The sequence below is a fragment of the Phascolarctos cinereus genome, unplaced genomic scaffold (genome assembly GCF_003287225.1).
Source record: "Phascolarctos cinereus isolate Bilbo 61053 unplaced genomic scaffold, phaCin_HiC Scaffold_5;HRSCAF=322, whole genome shotgun sequence".
Lineage (NCBI taxonomy): Eukaryota > Metazoa > Chordata > Mammalia > Diprotodontia > Phascolarctidae > Phascolarctos > Phascolarctos cinereus.
In genome coordinates this window covers 32270933-32290941 of record NW_027555958.1, presented here as the reverse complement: position 1 = coordinate 32290941, position 20009 = coordinate 32270933, and the positions used below count along the sequence as shown (strand labels likewise).

General features: G+C 43.6%; 1 long non-coding RNA gene across 4 annotated transcripts in view; it reads right to left on the bottom strand.

The window, feature by feature from the left end:
• Window positions 1–565: 565 nt before the first annotated feature.
• The window catches only part of LOC110222153 (uncharacterized), a 47433-nt gene continuing 27989 nt past the window's right edge, over window positions 566–20009 (bottom strand). For 2 of the 4 annotated variants that reach the window (XR_013486818.1, XR_013486819.1), the window contains exons 8-10: window positions 19026–19169; window positions 11667–11748; window positions 5432–5972 (exon numbers count right to left, since the gene is read on the bottom strand). This is a non-coding gene — a long non-coding RNA (uncharacterized LOC110222153). Of the gene's footprint in view, window positions 900–2871; window positions 5973–11666; window positions 11749–19025; window positions 19170–20009 lie in introns of those variants that run through there. The other 2 variants (XR_013486817.1, XR_002328292.2) reach the window with 2 other exon arrangements.

Below are 20009 nucleotides of genomic sequence, written 5' to 3'. Positions count from 1 at the left end.
TTACTGCCTAACGAGCTGCTTCTTTTAGGTTGCAATCTCACCATGCCCAGGAGCACATCTTTTGGGATGGGGGAGGGCTGGGGGAAGAAAGAAGCGGGTAGCACCAAATGAATAGACCTCCAAGTGCAGCTGGGAGGGAGGGCCTGGGCAGGCCTGTGATTTAGGGCTAGGCGGTTCCTGCAAGAACTAGGAAGGTGCCTATTATTATTTCTTGGGGCCAAGCTGGCCCCCTGGTTTTCAGAGAGTTCTGTTTTCCTTCTTCGGAAGTTCCAGTTCTGCTGTTCCCCTTCCCTCCGGGGAATCCTCTCACCTGTAAAGATCCAAGATCTTGTGTCTTTGAGAAGAAACAGCTCTGAGAGCAACAGAGAGAGCCAATATCTCACAGAAGGTGTGTTTGACAAAGAGGTTAACTAATTCCATTTCTTTCTAACCCTTGGCATTTCAATTTATTTAAAAGGTAAAAATTCATTAAAATCTAAAATAAAAAATTTTTTTGGTGTTCTCTCACTCTAACCAATAATCACTCTCAACTTCTCTCTTTTAAAATATTTTATTGATGCGCTTTGAAAAAACAAAAAACAAAAAACACCCCTTTCCCCCACAGAACTCTTCCTTAACCAATAATTCTAAGTCAAACAGTATGTGCCCTGTTCCACACTTCTTTACTGAAAGGTATGAGGCTTGTTTTACCATCAGCTTTCTGAAATCACATCTGATCACTGAATTCATCAGAGTTCTGAGTCAATGTGGTTTTTTTCATTTTTGCGTTCACTGGGTAAATTGTTTTCCTGGTTCTTCTCCTTTCACTTTGTATCAATTCAGACAAGTATGCCCAGCTTTCACTGAATTCTTCAGTGTGTTCTCACACCAGTGGTTGAGGAAGCTTGTGAAGATGTGGCCTGAGAGAAAAGTAAAGTATCACTGGAGGCCACCTAGATGTAGTGGGCCTGGTGAGGTACTCTCCAATTAGGAAAGTAAGGAAATGGAGTTGGACAGGACCTTAAAGACCATCTTATCTTAAAGAAGAGGAAACTGGGACCCAGTGAGGACTATTTGACTTGACCAAGGTCATTGAGACAGTAAGCATTGGAAAGATATGAATCTAGGTACTCTGACTCCACCATCCTTGGCTTTCTTCCCTTTCTATGATGTTTCCCCCAGTGGTCTAATCTGCTCTCTCAATTCCAATTAAGCTTCTAAATGAATGGTGTTCCAGCTCTGACCTTTCTCCTGGGCACAGAGCTACAATTTCCAACTGCCTGCTGGGTATCATCTCCACTAGAAAGTCCAGTGGCATCTCAGCCTTGAAGCTGAATTAGCCCTCCTCCCCTTCTGCCAAAACCGGTTCCCCTTTTGGACATCTCTCTTGCTGTTAGTGGCACTGCCATTTTCTCAGTCATCCGGGCTCTGAAATCTTGGAGGAATTCTTGACTCCTCTTTCCCTATCAGTCTCTAAGTCCTCACCAATCTTTCCCATCTTTTCAATCCCTGCTGCCCCCAGCCTAGTTCAGACCTTCATTATATCTTGCCTGGACTAGAATGATAGCCTCCTAATTGTTATTACAGTAGCTTTCCCTACTCAATTGTAATTGATCTTCTAATCGATCTCTCCACTTCTAGACCCTCTAATCTTATCATTTTACTTACTAATACCAGATTAATCTTCCTAAAGCACATACCTGGCACATAATAAGCATTTAATAAATGCTTTATCTATCTATCTTCAGTCACCTGAAGCACAGCTCTGGTGCTGACATTCCTCTACTGAAAAACCTTCAATGGTTCACTGTCACCTACTCATTACAGGCCAAACAACTTGGTCTGGAATTCTAGGCTTCTCATGATCTGACCCCTCACTGCTCCTTACTCTTTACCCACAGCTTCTATTTACATAATCTCCACTCCAGCCAAACCTGACTTTTTAAGGTTCCTGGGATACTGTCTAATTCCCATTTCCACACCTTTGGTCACACTGTGCTCTCATCCAGGATTACCTGCTTCACACTTCTAACAAAATCCTTCCCATCTGTCTTAGGAAGACATAAACATGCTAGGACACATCTACAATATAGTGACCAGGCTGGAGAAAGATCTAGTGAACAGGCTACATGAATTGCTTGTAGGATTTAGGAGTGTTTTACCTTACTAATTGTGTGACTTTGCCCAAGTAGCTTAATCTCTGTGGGCCTCAGTTTCCTTATCTACAAAATGATAGGGTTGGGCTACATGTCCTTTGGGGTCCCTTTCAGCTCTAGAGCCATGAGGTTATGATTGGAAGAGCTATCATGGAGAAGAAAGGTTGGACTTGTCCTACTTGGTCTAGGCAAGAGTTGCACAGACCGATTCAGGCTAAACTATTAGAGCTCTCCAAAACAGAAGGCAGCCTTAGGGGGCCTGGGCCCTCCTCCCTCCATCTGTCACTGGAGATCCTCAAGCACAGACTCAGTGACACCTTGTCAGGAATGTTGCAGAGGGGTTCCTCTTCAGGTATAGATTGGAATACAGAAAGGTAGAAAGAAAAAAGAAAGGAATAAAGAAAGAAAGAAGGCAGACAAGATGATAGATAGATAGATAGATAGATAGATAGATAGATAGATAGATAGATAGATAGAAATATGAGATAGGCAAGAGAGAGAGAGAGATCAAGCATTTATTGAGTGCTTACTACGTATGTATCAGGCATTGTGCTAAGCATTGAGATGCAACTATAAGCAAGTAAGATGGTCTCTGCCCTCAAGGAGCTTACATTCTAATGGAAGAAGACAACACATAAATGGGAACTGGGAAGGGTGTGGGGCAGCGTGGTTCAGCACTAGTAACCAGGAAATAAGATGAAAGCTTGGTTCTGGGTAAGACACAGGGAAAACTCACCTGTCAGAGTCCAGGGTGGTTGAATCCAAGGTTCCTTTGGAGCAGAGGCCAGAAGGGAGGGGGCATGGTTAGGAGTTGGTGGCTGGGAAGGACTAGATGGTTTCTGTGGTCAGTTTGGCTGGAGTGGAGGGCATTCAAAGGAGAGCAATGAGGAAGGCCAGAGAGGTAGGTGGGGTTAGATGCAGCCCTGATATTCTGTGGTGCTCACCCCATTTGTCACAGTAAATGTTGCTGACTCATTAATATAGGCCACATTACCTATATGGGCATGGGCTGGGGAGGGGGAACCATGGCTGCTGGCTCTTCCTTAGGAGCCAAGGGGAGCTAAACACTCCATATAGGGTGTTCACCCAAAGAAAGTAGACAAACGACAAACAGTTATGAAAGACTCATCAAATCCGAGATGGCGACCCACCAAGTACAGCCAGACAGGGAGCAAAGCTGAGCTTTGCTGAGGAAGTTTAGTCCTGGTAAGTTTGCTGGCCAGTTTAGGGGTCAACAGAGGAGACATTGGTGCTATCATTATCCCCATTTTGCAGTTGAGGAAACTGAGGCTGAGAGGTTGTGACTTGCCCAGGATTACACATGTTGTCTCCCTGGTAGAATGAAAACTCCTAGAAGGCAGGCACTGTTCCCTTTTTGTCTTTGTATCTCAAATACCTGGGGCATAGTAGGTGCTTAATAATTTACTGAATTAAATCTTGTCTTTATGAAGGCTAGCCGGTGCTGTAAGAGTCACATTCCTGTCCCTGCATTCAGTGCCCACCCTCTCCAGCCTCCGCTACCCCTTGCATTGGGAGAAACCAGCCAAGTGATAGAACTCCCCTCCAAAGCCAAATTCCCTTTCTGATCCCCACCACGCTAATCTCTTGGTTTGCAAAGCCCTTTACGATCCTGTTGGATCCTCACAGCCACCCTGGCAGGTGGGCATTCTTATTACCACCTTTTTACAAATGAGGAAATGGATGCTGAAGGCTATTAAGTGACCGGCCCAGGATCCTGTCTGAGGCAGGATGTGAATGAAGGTCTTCCTGATTCCAAGTCCAGCTTTTTATCCTCTGTCCAGCATAGTATACACATAGTGAGCCAGGTTAAACCAGAGATAGAAGGCTAGCTTACCTATTGGCTCCCCCATGCCCTAAAATAACACTGTCTTAAAAGGGGATAGTCCGCCCCTTGATGTGTCCTAAGGCAGCCAGGTGGTACAGTGGATAAAGAACCAAGAACTTCCTGAAATCAGGAAGACCTGAGTTCAAATCCAGCCTTAGATAATTACCGGCTGTGTGACCCTGGGCAAGGTACCTAACCTGTGTTTGCCTCAGTTTCCTCATCTGTAAAATGGAGATAGTAATAGCATCTACCTCCCAGGATTGTTGTGGGGCTCAAATGAAATAATAATTGTAAAGCACTTGACACATAGTAAGAACTATATAAATGTTACCTTTTATGAGTCTTTTTATTAGACGAAGAACTGAGACCAGAGAGAAGCTAAGTCACCAAGAAACCAACTTAAGTCTCTTGGCTCACCACTGAGGAGTCTAGCTGCAGAAATACCCTATCTCTTCCTCTAGACCAGTGGTTCTTAGCCTAAGGTCCATAGAAAGTTTTCAGAGGATCTGTTCATTTGAATGAGAAAAAAAATTATATCCTTATTTCAATATAGTTTTTAGCTTTGAATTGCACTAAAATTTTTGGGACACCTTGTATAATTAATTTCCTTTGTAATTCTATGTATTTTATTTCTTGCATTTAAAAACTTCATTCTGAGAAGGGCTACATAGGCTTTACCAGACTGACAAAGGGGTCTATGATGTTTTAAAAAAAAAAAAGTTAAGAATCCCTGCTTTAGACTACCCTGCCTGTAAGATTTTTGCTTGAGAGTTCAGAATTTGGTGGGTCCTTAGGTCCCCTCCCCATTCCTCATCTTCCACCTCCCCTGGCCTCTATCCAGTGCCCAGTGAGGACAAAGGCTGGTGGGATTTCATCCCAAGCATCCGGATGCCTGGTCACGATGGCCAATAAATCATAGCTGCCGGTACCACTCACACTACTATGTAATTAACGTGCCTTAGCCAGGTCCACTGGTGGGTGGGGGCCCACATTCCCCCCTTGTCCTGATGGTTTCCTACACACACACATGCCTCTTCTAGAATGGGGAGGTACAGTTAGTGGGGGGACATCCCCCTAGGGCACCAAGAAACAGGGGAGCTTGGCAAGCCCTCTGATTTATTGCCCCCTGTTGAGGGAAGATTTATGAGCTGACGGAGAGCCCAGAATGTGTTGTGAGATGCTAGGAAAGCTGTCTCCCTGACTTATAATGAGAAAGCCCTCATTATCTGTTTCCATGAACAAATGCTGTTCCTCCTCCCATGTTCCTATGTCCCTCCTCCTTTAACATCCCTCCAGAATCAGTACCAACCCTACCCAGAATGGTGAGGGCCTCAAATCCCCTCACACCCAGCTACCCTTTTCTAATTAGGGAAGACTGAGCTGGCAGGGGTCTTCAAGATCATGTCTACCCTTCCCTTTTTTTTTTTTAAACAAAAGAGGCCCAGAGAGGTTAAGCAGCAGCAGCATTGATAGCCAGCATTTATGTAGCACTTTAAGGTTTGCCAAGCACTTGACATATATATATCCTGTGATCCTCATAACAACCCCAGAAGGTAGGTGTTATTTTTATCCTCATTTTACAAATAGGAAAACTGAGGTAGAGGTTAAGTGACTTGCCCAGGGTCACACAGTTCAGCAAATGTTTGAGGGCAGATTTGAACTCAGATCTTCCTGTCTCCAAGTCCAGGACTCTATCCACTGAGTCTCCTAGCTGCCAAGATCCTATGGATAGTAAGCAGCAGAGTTGGCATTTGGACCTGGGTCCTCTGTGTTCAGATCCAGTAGTCTTTAGAAATGCAGTAAACTCTTGTTAAGGTGCTGCTTTTCCTGGTGGCTGGATTTCCTTGGGATCAGAAGGAGAATAGAACTTGTGAATGGGGGCCAAGATAGAGAAGAGCCCCTGGGTGCCTGGTTGGGGTGGTTATGTTCATTTATCTGTCCCATGAGCAGGAAGTCTGTACTGTTGGCCTTCCTTCACCTTTCCGAGGGCTCTGTGAAAGGTTAGTGGTGAGAAAGATGTTAGCCCCCATAGGGATCTTCCCCCAATCAATCCATCCCTCAATAAGCATTTATTAAGTCCCTACTGTGTCCCTCAGCCAGGCCTATTATCATCTGGTCTCTGGGCATGGGAAGAGGTCCCTCCTGCCTGACCAGCCTATAAACATTTCAAACCCTTTTGCAAGTATTTTACCCGAGACCAATCCTTGCTGACAGATTAATAATTGGTTAGGACTTAGGGCCGTGGGAACGTGTTCTCACTGGTGGGATGTTTATAATGAGTCTGTGTCGAGCTGACTGCCTAAAACCATGAATGCTTAAAGACTACTGTAGTCAACCTTCAAGGCTCTGCTCAGGGGCTGCCTCCTGCGTGAAGCCTTTCCTGATTCCCCCAGTTAATGGTCCCCCACACACACTCCAGAAGTCACTTTGATCAGAGGATCACAGGTCTATGGGACTGTATAGATCAGGGCGGGGGGGGGGGGGAGCCTCAGAGGTCATCTGATCCAACCCTACATTTCTACATATGAGGAAACTGAGTCCAAGGAGGTAAAAGGACTTGTCCAAAGTCCCGCAGGTAGTGAGTGTCAGATGTGGGACATGTTCCTAAGCCCTCTGGCTCCAGAACAGGGCTGTGCCCACAACTATTCTGCCTCTATGCCTCACTTCCATTTGCTGTTATGAGCATCGGGATCAGGGGAAAAGTATAACGTTCTCATTATTGACTTTCTGAGTTGGAGTCAGAGATGCCTTCTATCTACATATCTATTCTATCTCTCTCTACCCAAGAATCTGACCCCTGGTATAACTGCATCTGTCACATAATGAGGTGCTTTAAAATGGGGTTTTACCACAGATCAATTTTGTTGTTCAGTCGTGTCTGACTCTTTGCGACCCCATTTGGGGTTTTCTTGGCAAAGATAATGGAGAGGTTGGCCATTTCCTTCTCCAGTTCATTCTACAGATGAGGAACTGAGGCAAACAGGGTTAAATGACTTGCCCATGATCACACAGCTAACAAGTATGTGAGGCCGGATTTGAACTCAAGAATAGGCGTCTTCCTGACTCCAGGCCTGGCACTGTATCCGCTGTGCCACCTACATTTCTATGTGGGTGAAGAATATGATTGTTGGTATAGTATCACAGATTAAGTCAAGTAACTTTCCTATGGTCACTCAGGAACTATATAATAGGGTTGAGATTTGAACTTGTCCCCAGACTTCAGGTCCAGGGATTTTTCCACTAGGCCACAGGGATTCCGTATTGCATAGTAAACTTAAGCAGCCTAAGGAACTCTTTTCTCTCTTACCTCTATTTATCTCAAATTTATTTAATCTGTTTATATGTTGCATCCCACAGTAGAATATAAGCTCTTTCAGGCAAGAATTGTTCTTCTGTTTGTATATGCCCTCTGCCCATCATGATGCCTTTCATATGATTGGCATTCATAGAAGCAGAAGGAACCCTAAAAATGTGGGTTTCATCTAAGTTGGGGTCATGGGGGGGCAAGTCTATCCCCCAAATTATACACCTTTGACACATTTCACCCCCATCCAGAGTTCCCTTTGGGAAATCTCAGAATATAGCTTGCACATGGCAAGCACGCACACATGCATGCATGCCTGCATGCGCACACACACACATATCCCAACAGATGGGTAAAAAGGTCTCCAGCTCCCACATAGATACTCAATGTAACTATATATACCTACATGGATACAGGTATAAATATAGTTAAATCTCTCTCTCTCTTCCCCCTCTTCTTCTCTCTTCCTTCTTTCCCTTTCTTCTCCTCCCTCCTCTCTCAGATACACTATTTTACCCCATAGAAAATACAAAAAAAGCTCATAAAAGAGCCCATAAAAATTGATATATGTAATTGTCCCTGTCTGGCGAGCCCTTCCTTATCCCCGGGCTCTGTACTGTCCCCCTGCCTCATAGCACCATCCTGTCCTTTGGACTCCCCTTTGATGAGAAATAAACCCAGAAGAGAATCGGAAGACTAGAGGCAACTCCTTTCCAGTTCCAAATCTATGGTCTGATAATCTGGTATTGTGTCCCTCCAACCACCCTGTAACTTCCTTGAGAGCTGGGACAATCTCTTATTTATCCTACATCTCCATCCCCCTTCACTCCCTCATTGTGCCTAGCACGGGGTTCTCTGCAGAGGAAAGCCTCACCCTTGTGCCTGTTTCTGCTGAGCCTCACCTTTATATTTCTGATCTCCCTTCTAGGTCCTCCTGGTCTATCCACACCTCTGGGGTGAAATGTGGAGGACAGGAAAACAGGCTGGCACTGTTTCCACCCTAAGGGATGCCTACCATGAATGGGGATGCTGATCTTTCCTCCTTTCTTCCTCCTTCCTTCCCTCCTTCTCTCTCTCCTCTTCCTTCATTTCTTCCTTCCTTTTGCTCCTACTACCCTCTCCTTTCATCTTCTTACTCCCTAGTCCTCCACATAATTTAACCTGTCCCTTGATTAACTCATTCTTTCCTTAATGGCACCCAACTTTCCCTCTCAATTTTCTGTAGCCTGAGCCTACCAACACTATCCCGTTTGACCCTTCTAGACCCATAGCCCTCTCCATGTCCCCAGAGTGGTCAGAGCCTTCTAGACTCTAAACCATTTAATATCTGGCTAACCGCTTTTAGTTAGAAGCTGAGGGTGTAGTGGATTTGGAGGCGAAGGGAACTTTAGAGATCATTTGACTCAACCCCCTATTTTTATGCGTGAGGAGACCAATGCTCAGGGAAGCTCCATCACGTTAATTTCCAGTGATTGCCCAAGGTCAGAGATGGAGTAAGTAGCAAAGACGGGATTCAAGCCCAAGTCCTCCAGTTCCCAAGCCAGAGCTCTTGTTACCACGGAAACTTATATCCTGTAATGAAATACTATTGTGCTATAAGAAATGATGAGCAGGTAGATTTCAGAAAACCTGGAAAAAGTTACATGAACTGATGCTGAGTGAAATGAGCAGAGTCAGAAGAACGTTGTGCACAGTGTCAGCAACATTGTGCAGTAACCAACTTTGATAGACTTAACTCTTCTCAACAATATAATAATCGAAGACAATTCCAAAAGACTCATGATGGAAGATGTTATCCACACCAAGAGAAAGAACTATGTAGTCTGAATGCTGATCGAAGCACACTATTTTCTTTTTTTTGTCTGTTTTTTCTTTCTTGTGGTTTCCCCCTTTTGTTCAGATTCTTCTTTCACAACATGACTAAAGTGGAAATATATGTAATATGATTGTACATGTATAGCCTATATCAGATAGTTTACTATCTTGGTGAGAGGAAAGGGAAGGAAGAAAAAAATTTGGAACTAAAAATCTTATAAAAGTGAATGTTGAAAACTTCTTTACATGGAATTGGAAAAAATAAAATACTATTAAGTGGGAGCAATGAGGGAGAGAAACTTGTATCCCAAGATTTGTATACCTATAGCATCACCAGAAACAATGATGATGGGTCTGCAAGCTTGTTTACAAAGAGAAGAGAAAATTCAACACTTCCTTCTTTGCAGATGTGGAGGATTATGGGTATGGCACATTGCATATACTTCCAGAATCAGTTAAGTGTTGACTAACTTTGCTAAATTTTTTTCCTTCCTTCCCTCCCTCCTCGGTTCCTTTCTCCCTTCCTGCAAGAGATGGCTGGAGAGCTATATCCTAAGATGAAGGTAACACTAAAAATAAAAGCTATCAGTAAAAAAGTTAAATTTTGAAAGATAGATTTTTGTGTCAGAGGGCAACTTGGCCCCATGGTAGAGCTTCTTTAAATAGGAAATGGCAAGCCACTCCAGTATCTTTGCCAAGAAAACCCCAAATGGGGTCATAAAGAGGCGGGCAGGACTTAAAAGTATTGAACAATGTTCCTTGACTTTGGAGGCAGCATGGAATGGTGAAAAGATGAGTATGGTAGAAAGTGGTGTGGTGGAAAGAGCACTAAACCTGAGTCATAGGTCCTGGGTTCAAATCTTACCTCTGATAATTACTACCTATGTCACTTTGGGCAAATCACTAGGGTTTCTTGGCCTCAAGTTTCCCCATTTGTAAAGTGAGGGGACTGGATTCAATGACCTTTGAATTCTCTTCCAGTTCTGGATTGATGGTCCTAGAATCCTATGACCTGTGCAACTTTGGACAAGTCACTTAGAGTTCTTTAGCCTCAGTTTCCCCATCTGTAAAGTTATGGAATTGGACTAGATGGCCTTGAAAATCTCTTTTGGTTCTAGATCTGTGTTCCTATGATCTTTGGTTCATTCTATCTTATCAGGGTCTCCTCCTTCTACTAGTGCCTTTGGGCCATCCCAACCATCTCTTCAAGAGCCCTGCCTGGATGGTCTAGGTAAGCATGACTATTGACAGGGAGAGCCCCTTGGGTCCAGGGCTCCACAGCCAACCCCTTTGCTAAGGGATTTCCGTGCCAGGAATTTCCTTTCACCCAAATACTTCTGCAGAATGATGGAATCTCCTCCCTCTTCCTTTTCTTATTCTTGGAGCCAACCCTTGGAAACAAACTTTCCCTTCCTTTCAGAAAGGGAGAAAAACATTGAAAGAGCTCTACGAACAACTAAGTTAGTGCATTGTCCTGGCGCCCTCTTCTGGGAATAACAAGGAAATACAAGAAAATGAGTTCTCTTAATGCCCGAGAGATAAAAGGGGTTTGTCCCCTGCACTGAAAATGTAAGGTTTAAAGAAAAGACTATTTTTCTTTTAAAATTGTATTTTTGTTGATATATGTTTTGATATTACATTAATTTACACACACACACACACACACACACACACACACACACACACACACACCCTTCCCCCTCTACTTACCCAGCAAACATTACCCATAACAAAGATTTTTAAAGGGGGGGGGGTGAAGTTTAGCAAAACCAGCATATCAGCCAAGTTCAACAATGTAGGCAGCATTACACACCCATAGTCTCCCATGTCCTCAGTGAAGGGAAGGAAGTGCACTTCTGTTTGTTATTCAAAGCCCTTCCCAGCCTGGCCCGATCCTACCTTTCCAGGCTCCTTCCACCTTCCACCACCCCCTACATCCTCTGGCCTCCTTGTGGTTCCTCTGACAAGACACTCCATTGTCCCAACTCTGTGCATTTCCCCTGGCTGTCCCCCCTACCGGGAATGTTCTCCGTCCCTATCTCCACCTCCTGGCTCCCCTCATTTCCTTCAAGTCCCAGCTAAAACCCTGCCTTCTACAAGAAGCCTTTTCTGTATCTGTTTAATGTGCTCCTATGGGTCCTTTCACTTTTTGCATTTTTAAAGAGCACAAAAGACCCTTCTATTTGAAAAAATAACTAATATAGCCCTAAGGTAAGGAGGCTAGAAAAATGACTAAAGTCCTCATACTTGCTGACCAAGCAATCCCATTATTGGGCGTATATCCCAAGCAAATCAAAGGCAGAGAGAAAGGCCCCAGATAGACCAAAATATTTTTAGCAGCACTTTTTGTGGAAACAAAAATAAACTCCAGAGTGGGGGGTGGGGCATCAATTGGGGAATGGCCGAACAAATTGTGACACATGAATAGAATGGAGAATTATTGTGATAAAGATGAGGAAATTGGAGAAATGTGGCAAGACAGGTGAAATGGTGCAGAGCAAAGTAAACAGAACCAGGAGAACAATTCATAGATGATCTTATTAACCTCAAGGGAAATAATAACTACCTTTAGGAGAACCGGAGTTCAAATCTGGCCTCAGACACTTAACAGCCATGTGATCCTGGGCAAGTCACTTAATCCCAATTGCCTTGAAAAAGAAAAAAATGTGTTCAGATCAGAGTTAAACCAGATGATGTCTAAGGTTACTTTCAACTCTGAACTTTCCATGATTCTCTGCTTGTAAATGACTTGAGAATTTCTTTATCATTAAAAAAATAATCAGAATAGGATTCCTCCCATAAGCCTTCCTTAAAACCTCCTGTACCCAAGGACTCTTCACCTTCATTTTCATCTCTTTTAGGAAGTCCTTCTATATAGCATTCGACATCTTCCTCTATCACCCTGAGTTTCTACTTTATTTTTCCCCTTGAGAATTGTCCTTCCATTCACATATTTAAGTGAATGCTTTAGCGATCATCTTTTTCAGGATGGTTCACTTGATCTTAGCACTGGGCCCAGATTCCATGTGGTTCTGAATGTCACATCCCACTCCTCTTCCTTGACCCCAGCTGTGTTTGGCAGGAGGCATATAGACAGCAAAAAGAGCCCTAACTAGATTGGGGGTCAGGAGACCTGTATTCAGATCCTACCTGTACCCTATGCTTCCTTTGGAGCAAATCATTTAAACCCTAGGCTCTTTTGTTCTCACCTGTAAATTCAACAAGCATTTATTAAGTACCTACTGTGTTCTGGGCACCTGGGATCCAAAGATGAAAAGGAGAGCCCCTGACCGCAAAGAACCAATGAATACAAGGAAATTTTAAAGAGGAGCCACTAGCAGCTGGAGGCATCAGGGAAGGCTTCCTGTAGGAGGTGGTACTTGTTTGTGCTGGGCTTTGAAGAAAGCCAGGAATTTCTAAAAGTGAGGAGGTAGAGCATTCCAGGGATAGGTTACAGCCTATGTAAAGACAGAGCTGGGAAACAGAAAGGCCGATTTGACTGGACTATAGAACCCTCTCTACAGCAATCCTTTTATTTCTAAGGAGGGGGAGGGGGAGGGGAGAGGATTCTCAAGTCATCTACAAGCCAGGCAGGGCCCACAACTACATGATGGGGGGGGGGAGTGTTAAGATGAGTTTCACAATAGGATGACTACCTTCCTTGTCACTTTCCTATTAGATTTCCTTGGCAATTTTCTTCTGACCCTGCTCCAGGGGTGTCTCCTGTAGGAGCTGGAAATTCTAGAGAGGCAGCATGGTAGAGGGCTGGACTTGGACTCTATAAGGCCTGGATTCCAATCCTACCTAAGACGTTAGTGATATGAATCAGGGCAAATCACTTAACGTCTCCGGGATTCACTTTCCTCGGACATGTAGGATGTGCCAGCCCATACAAGACATAGTCCTTTGTAGGCCATCTAAATTCAGCTCCAAGGCAGGTGGCAGGCATAGATATCTCTGGAATCTGGCCCAGCCCTCTCCCAGAGGGGCTGGCGAGAAGCTGATGAAGGGTCCAGGCTGGCTCCCTGCTCAGTGCCTGCTCCTTCTCTCCCCATCTCCACCATATGCACTGCCTCTCCTCGGCATGGAGTTGGTCCTAGGCTCCCAGTGCTGACGCCATTGGCAGTCACTACTATTCTTGGGACACTGCTAAGATATTAATGAGGAAAAGAACAAGACTCCTGAGCCCCTAAAGTTCCTGAGGTCCTCCTGCAGTCAAGGGGAGTGGTAAGGGGAAAGACAAAGGCTTGCCTCCCGTTCACCCCTGTCCTTCCCCCAGCAGTTCCTGTTGGGAGCTTGGATGACTTTTGTCTCCTCTAAGCTGCCTGAAAGGCTGGGCTTCTGCCCTGGTATGCTATTTCATAGAAGATCCACAGACCATGACTAAGTCTCAGCTAACATCGACACACCTGTGAAGTATGACTATTTCATCCAGTGCCTTTTAAGGACTTCTCACACCTTGGTCAATGCTCTCGATTCAATGTAAGTGCTGCCACCTGGCTAAGGTAGTGGCTTTAAGTAGGGTTATATGATGATTGATTGATTCAGTAGAGATCTTCTCACATAATAATAACAATAATATTAACTAGCATTTATATAATGCCTGTTATGTGTTAGGTACTGTGCTAAGTCCTTTACAAATATTTCATTTGATCCTTACAACAATCCTGGGAGGTAGGTGCTATTATTATCCCCATTTGACAGCTGCAGAAACTGAGGCAAAGAGATGAAGTGACTTACCTAGGGTCACACAGCTGGTAAGTGTTGGAACTCAGATCTTTCTGACCCTAGACCTAGTGTGCTATCTACTGCACTATCTCGACCTACAGTATTTCATTAGTTATTTTAATTTTGTGGGGTAAATGATTAACGCAATTGTTACCCCACTTCCAACCTTACATGTCCATATATATATATATATATATATATATAGGTAAGTAAAAATGCATACAATCCAATTGAATAAATATTTGGTATGAGCCTACAATGTGCCAGGCACTGGGGATACAACTCATAAAAAGAAAGACAGCCCCTGCCCTCAATGAGTTTATAATCCAAGGGAGAGACAATACACAAAAGGAAGCAGGAGGGGGCAGCTAGGTGGCACAGTGGATAGAGTACTGGCCCTGGAGTCAGAAGGACCTGAGTTTAAATCTGGCCTCAGACCAAACACTTGACACTTACTAGCTGTGTGACCCTGGGCAAGTCACTTAATCCCAATTGCCAAAAAAAAAGATAAAAAAAAGGAAGCAGGAAATGGGGGTGGGGTGGGGAATAGACACCACAGAGGTATCTTGTTCCATGGAGTTGAGACCAGGCAGGGCAGCAGATGCAATATGGATGAAAGGTAGAAGTTGATTTCCCTTGAGAGTGCACAAGCAAATGGGGAAACCCAGAAGGCTTCCTGCAGAAGTGGGCATGTAGTTGAGCTTTAATGGGGATTCTTGGTACCTTTTATTTTTACATCAGTTATTTCTTTTTTTTAAAAAAAAAGGCAATTGGGGTTAAATAACTTGCCCAAGGTCACACAGCTAGTGAATGTCTGAGGCCAGATTTGAACTCAGGTCCTCCTGAGTCCAGGGCTGGTGCTCTGTCCACTGCGCCACCTAACTGTTCCCTTAATGGGGATTTTAAGAGGCCCAAGTGAGTAAGAAGAGCATTCCAAGTGTGTGGTATAGTCTGTACAAAAGACAAGAAGAGATGAAATAGGGTACTATGCTTGAGAAAATAATAAGGGCTGATTAACTGTTCCATAGAGTCTGTGTATGTAATATGGCTGGTAAAGCAGGTTGGAATCAGGTTATGAAATACTTTGGTTGGTTGGCTCGTTGTTATCCTCCATTCTTGTTTTTGGTTTGTTTGTTTGGGTTTTTTTGAGTGGTTGGGGTTAAGTGACTTGCCCAGGGTCACGCAGCTAGTAAGTGTCAAGTGTTTGGTCTGAGGCTGGATTTGAACTCAGGTCCTCCTGATTTCAGGGCTGGTGCTCTATCCACTGAGCCACCTATCTACCCCTGTCCTTCATTCTTGAAGAGGACCAAAATGGCATCATGATGTTAGGGTCAAGGATCAGACCAATACAAGCTCAGAATGCTCCACCATAGATCGGGCACATATAGTTCACAAGAACATTTGGAGTGGCAATGTCTCTATGCAAAAATGCAAAACAGAGGATCTTACAATTGTACTAGAGGTAATTGGGAACCAGCGGAGTTTTTGAGGAAGCAGTCAGACACTGAAGTTATCATAAACCTAGGTTCCCTAAACAATAATAGAGAAGTTCATAAGAGGGGTTGGTTTGAGGGAGAAAGATAAAGGAATAGTCTTCTGCCGTAAGAAGCAAAACATATGAGAAATTCTAGGAAGATTTCTAAATTGAGATAGAGGGAAGTGAGCAGAACCAGGAAATAATATATGCAATGGCTACATCAAGAACAAAAAACCTGATACTCCTTATAATGATCAAGCCTGTCCCTGGAGAAGAGATGAGGAGGTGCACCCCCACCACCCTTCTTTGCAGAAGTAGGAGACAGACTGTAGATGTGGAATACTACATATACTTTCAGACACAATCAGTATTGTGATTATTTGGGGGCAACTGTTTTTATTTATTTTATTTATTTTGCAGAAGATAGTCTGGGAGGGATATGTTCAGAAATGACCATGATGGAAAGAACAAAAGATCTCAACTAAAATAGGGTAAAATTAGAAACAATGTAGGCAAAGAAATCTTCCTGACTCATGGGTTCAGGATTTGTAGCTTCAGTTATTCATAGAATCTCAGAACCACAGACTGCCAGAGTTGGAATGGGTCATAACGTCCACTGATTGGAACATGGTAAAGTCGTTTGTCATGTGAGGAAATGCTCAAAACTGGGAGCTGTCCACAGCTGAAGTTAGTGGAAAGATCAGTTTGCAGGGGAATTTCAAGGTGGGGTTGGGGAGAATGGCAAGGAATTAGCCCCAATCTAGGGCTCAAAGTAGCATCTGCATGGTTTGGAGAATCAAAATAGAAATAGCCTTATTGTATGAGGCCAAACCGCTGTGGATTTGTGTATTTAGTCTCGAACACTTGCCTCCCTGGGCTTGTCTATCACACCTTTTTTTCCCCTTGGGCAATTGGGATTAAGTGACTTGCCCAGGGTCACACAGCTAGTAAGTATCAAATGTCTAAGGGTCCTCCTGACTCCAGGGCCAGTGCTCTATCCACTGTGCCACCTAGCTGCCCCCATCACACCTTTTGTGAATATAGAAGTTGCTGCCATTGCTGAACTGTACTTCTGAATCTCCAATGTTTCTTGCTTCTGTCCCTTCTTCTCTTGTGATAATAGACCCCCTTTTGCCTAACAGACCCCCTCACTACCAGAATGTCCCCCACAAGGGCAGCTAGGTAGTGCAGTGGATAGAGCATCGGCCTTGGAGTCAAGAGGACCTGAGTTCAAACACGGCCTCATACACATAACACTTACTAGCTGTGTGACCCTGAGTGAGTCACTTAACCCCATTGCCTAGCAAAAAAAACCCCAAAACAAACCAGAATGTACCCCCGCAATACTGTCTATTTTTACATCACAAGAAAAATAGCTGAGTCAGCAGTGGGCAGATGGGAAGGTGACCTTTGGGAGAAAGCTGTCAGTCTCAAGCCAGATGAAGGAGGGGCACTGAAGATTGGGGTATTTGCCAGGAGCCTAAGAATCCATTCCCTACCTCCCCCAGGATCTGCAGAGGATATCCTGTATACATAAGTATACATAAATCAATGAAGAAAAAGTAGCAGCTGGCTGTAGTTTCTTAACAATACCCTATGACTAATGACTTATGGTTTTATCATGAAAGTGAGAAAATGCATTAATAGCCTCAGCCCTGCCAAGTTATTCTTCCACACCTCCAGCATCAAAGCAAACACGTATCAACCCACAGCTGCTTAAAGTTGCAGATAATAGTAACAATCTAGCTCATTGGTATAGAGATATTTATTATTTACAAAGCTCATATGTACATTATACCACTGGTTTCTCACAACAACCCCAGTGAAGTAGGTGGCTTCAAGCATTATTATCCCCATTTTACAGATGCAGAAACAGAAATGAAGTGACTTACTCAAGAGCCTAACTGCTAGTAAAAATAACAATGATGTGTATAACCTTTATTAAACTGCTTGCCTTCTCAATGAGGGGGGAGGGGAGGGAAGGAGAATTTGAAACTCAAAATTTTTTCAAATGTTAAAAATTGGTTTTACACGAAATTAAAAAAAAATTTAAATGACAATGATAATTCCTATTCTGATACTTTCCCCACTGTAGTCAGCTGCCTCTAAAGTCCTTTTGAGCTCTGAGAGTAATCTATGATAACTCTTTATGGATGGTAATGTCTTCCGAATGCTTCTGTTTGCAAATGACATCAAGCCCTGGAACACTGAAGAGCCTCCTGGAAGAGATGTGTAACCACTCAAAAGAATCTGGCCTGACTACCCAAACAGGAAAAACCAAGTGGATGAAGAATATCTATCGCCCAGATAATGGTACAGGTGGGTAAAGAACTGATAGAGATTGTTCATAAGTCTGTATGTCTGGGACAAACAGTATAGATGGCAATGAATTTGTGCCTAGAATTAAATAGGAGAGTGAGAGAGATTGCATTCAGGGAATTATAAAGGTCCCTTGGTAGCCTCTCAGCTTCTCCTGGAAATAAATATTTCTAATACTGGTGTTCTACCAATGTTGCATGGCTTCACAACATGGAGCACAATAGTCTCTAAAGAACTGAAAATGAAGGACAGCTAGGTGGCACTGTAGCTAGCAAAGAGAGCACTGGTCCTGGAGCCAGGAGAACCTGGGTTGAAATCCAGCCTCAGACACTTAACATAAGCTGTGTGACCTTGGGCAAGTCACTTAACCTCTTTAAATTAAAAAAAAAGAATTGAAAATGAATATCACCAAAAAGGGCAATGGAAAGGCATGTGATGGGTGTGGACTGGCTAGAACAGCTAACCAATGAGGAACCTAGAAGGAGAATAACAGTAAGAGATGTCATCAAGGAAATGCATGATAGGAAGAGAAGATGGACTCATGTAGTGAGGGTGAGGGATAGTAGTTGGACAGCTTAACTGTGTCATGGGCATGTAAAGAGAAAGCAACACTTGGCACAGAATCTGCCATAAATACCTATTGACTGACTGATTGATTGAATTTCATATTAGATTTGATCCAATCTTCTATAATGAGAAGCATAACTTCAAGGAATAAAGGGGTCATAGCCACACTGTACTCTATCCTGGTCAGGCCATATCTGGAGTATTGTGTTCATTTCTGATTACTGCAGTTTAGGAATGACTTAGATAAGCTGGAGTGGGTCCAGAGAAGGGCAACCAGGTGGTGAAGGGCCCCAAGTCAATGCCATATTAGAATTTGTTGAAGGGATTGAGGGATGTCTAACCCAGAGAGGAGAATATTGGGGAGGAGGGGACTTGACAACTGTTGTGAATAGCTGTCATGTGGAAAAAGGATTAGATTTGTTTGAATTGGCCTCATAGGGCAGAGCCAATGGCCGTGAAGGAAGTCGAAAAGAGGCAGATTTAGGCTTGATGTTGAGAAAAACAATGACTGCTATTCCGAAGAGTGTGGGCTGCCTCTAAAGGTGAACAGATTGTTCTTCACTGAAGGTTTTCAATCTGAAGATCATAGATTAGATCTGGGGGAACTCAGTGGTCATCAAATCCAGTGGCCTCAATTTTACAGATGAGGAAACTAAGGCCCAGAGAGGTAAAGTGACTTGCTGAAAAGTAACATAGTGTCAGAGAAGAGGTGTGGACCCCTATCCTCTCACTCCACAGCCAATATTCTTTCCACTCAACTATGCTGGATGATTACTAGGTTGTAGTAGGGACTACTTTTTTGGCATAAGTTGGACCAAATGATCTCTGAGTTACCTTGTAGATGTAGAATTCTGTGAATGCAGCCTGTCCAGATCTTTTGGGGGTCCTGACTCTGTCACATGGTGTGCTAGCTATCCCTCCTACCTTCAGGTCTTCTGCAATGTGAAATCAGCAACATCTGTCACTGTTGTCTGTCATCTGTCAAATAAAGATGATAAAACGTATTCAGTGGGGAGAGGGGGATGGCGAGCATCCTTTGAGATAATATATGTGAAAGGACTTTTTAGAAAAGGAACAGAACAAATGTGGAATCAGAAGAATACAGCTTTAAGCCCCTTGCCATTCTGAAAATCTATGATTCTGAATCTATATCTAGTATAAAACCAACCCTCTCAATTTACAGATGTGTTGATACTGAATTCCCAAATAGTTACACCAACGTACTGCAGAGGGAAGAACACTGACTTGAGTCAAAACATCTACCCATGTGAACTTTATCAAGTGATGGCCCCCTTTTAAGCCTCAGTGTCCTCACCTCTATAATGGATATATTAACACTTGTACTCCTTACCTCACAAAGGGTGGGGATAGTATGGGAAAAGCCTTTTGTCAACTGTAAAGTGCCTCTTCTATTTTTCTGCTTCTCCAAATGGCCTCTGAGTTACTCTGAGCCCTCCATTCCCTCTGAAATTCTGGAATCCTGGGACCAGCCTATGACCATACAACTGATGAACTGCAGTCAGAGACTAGAACCTACAGAAGTGGGAATCATTTGTTCCTAGCTAAGTGATGGTGGAGCTAATAGAAGAATTTAAGTCTCTTGATTCTTGGTAAGGGAGCCTACAAAATTGTGTCTGTTAGTATCTCTGCTGGGAACCTTCAGGGTCTGCCAACAGCTGAAGATCACCCCCAAAGAGGACTTCATTGCTTTGAAGAACACCCCTGTAAGGAGAGGTACTTCTAAGTCACTTTTCATCCTACCTTGACACAGAAAGCACTCAGGTTTAGCTGGGGAAAGCTCACTAATACCACCAGTGG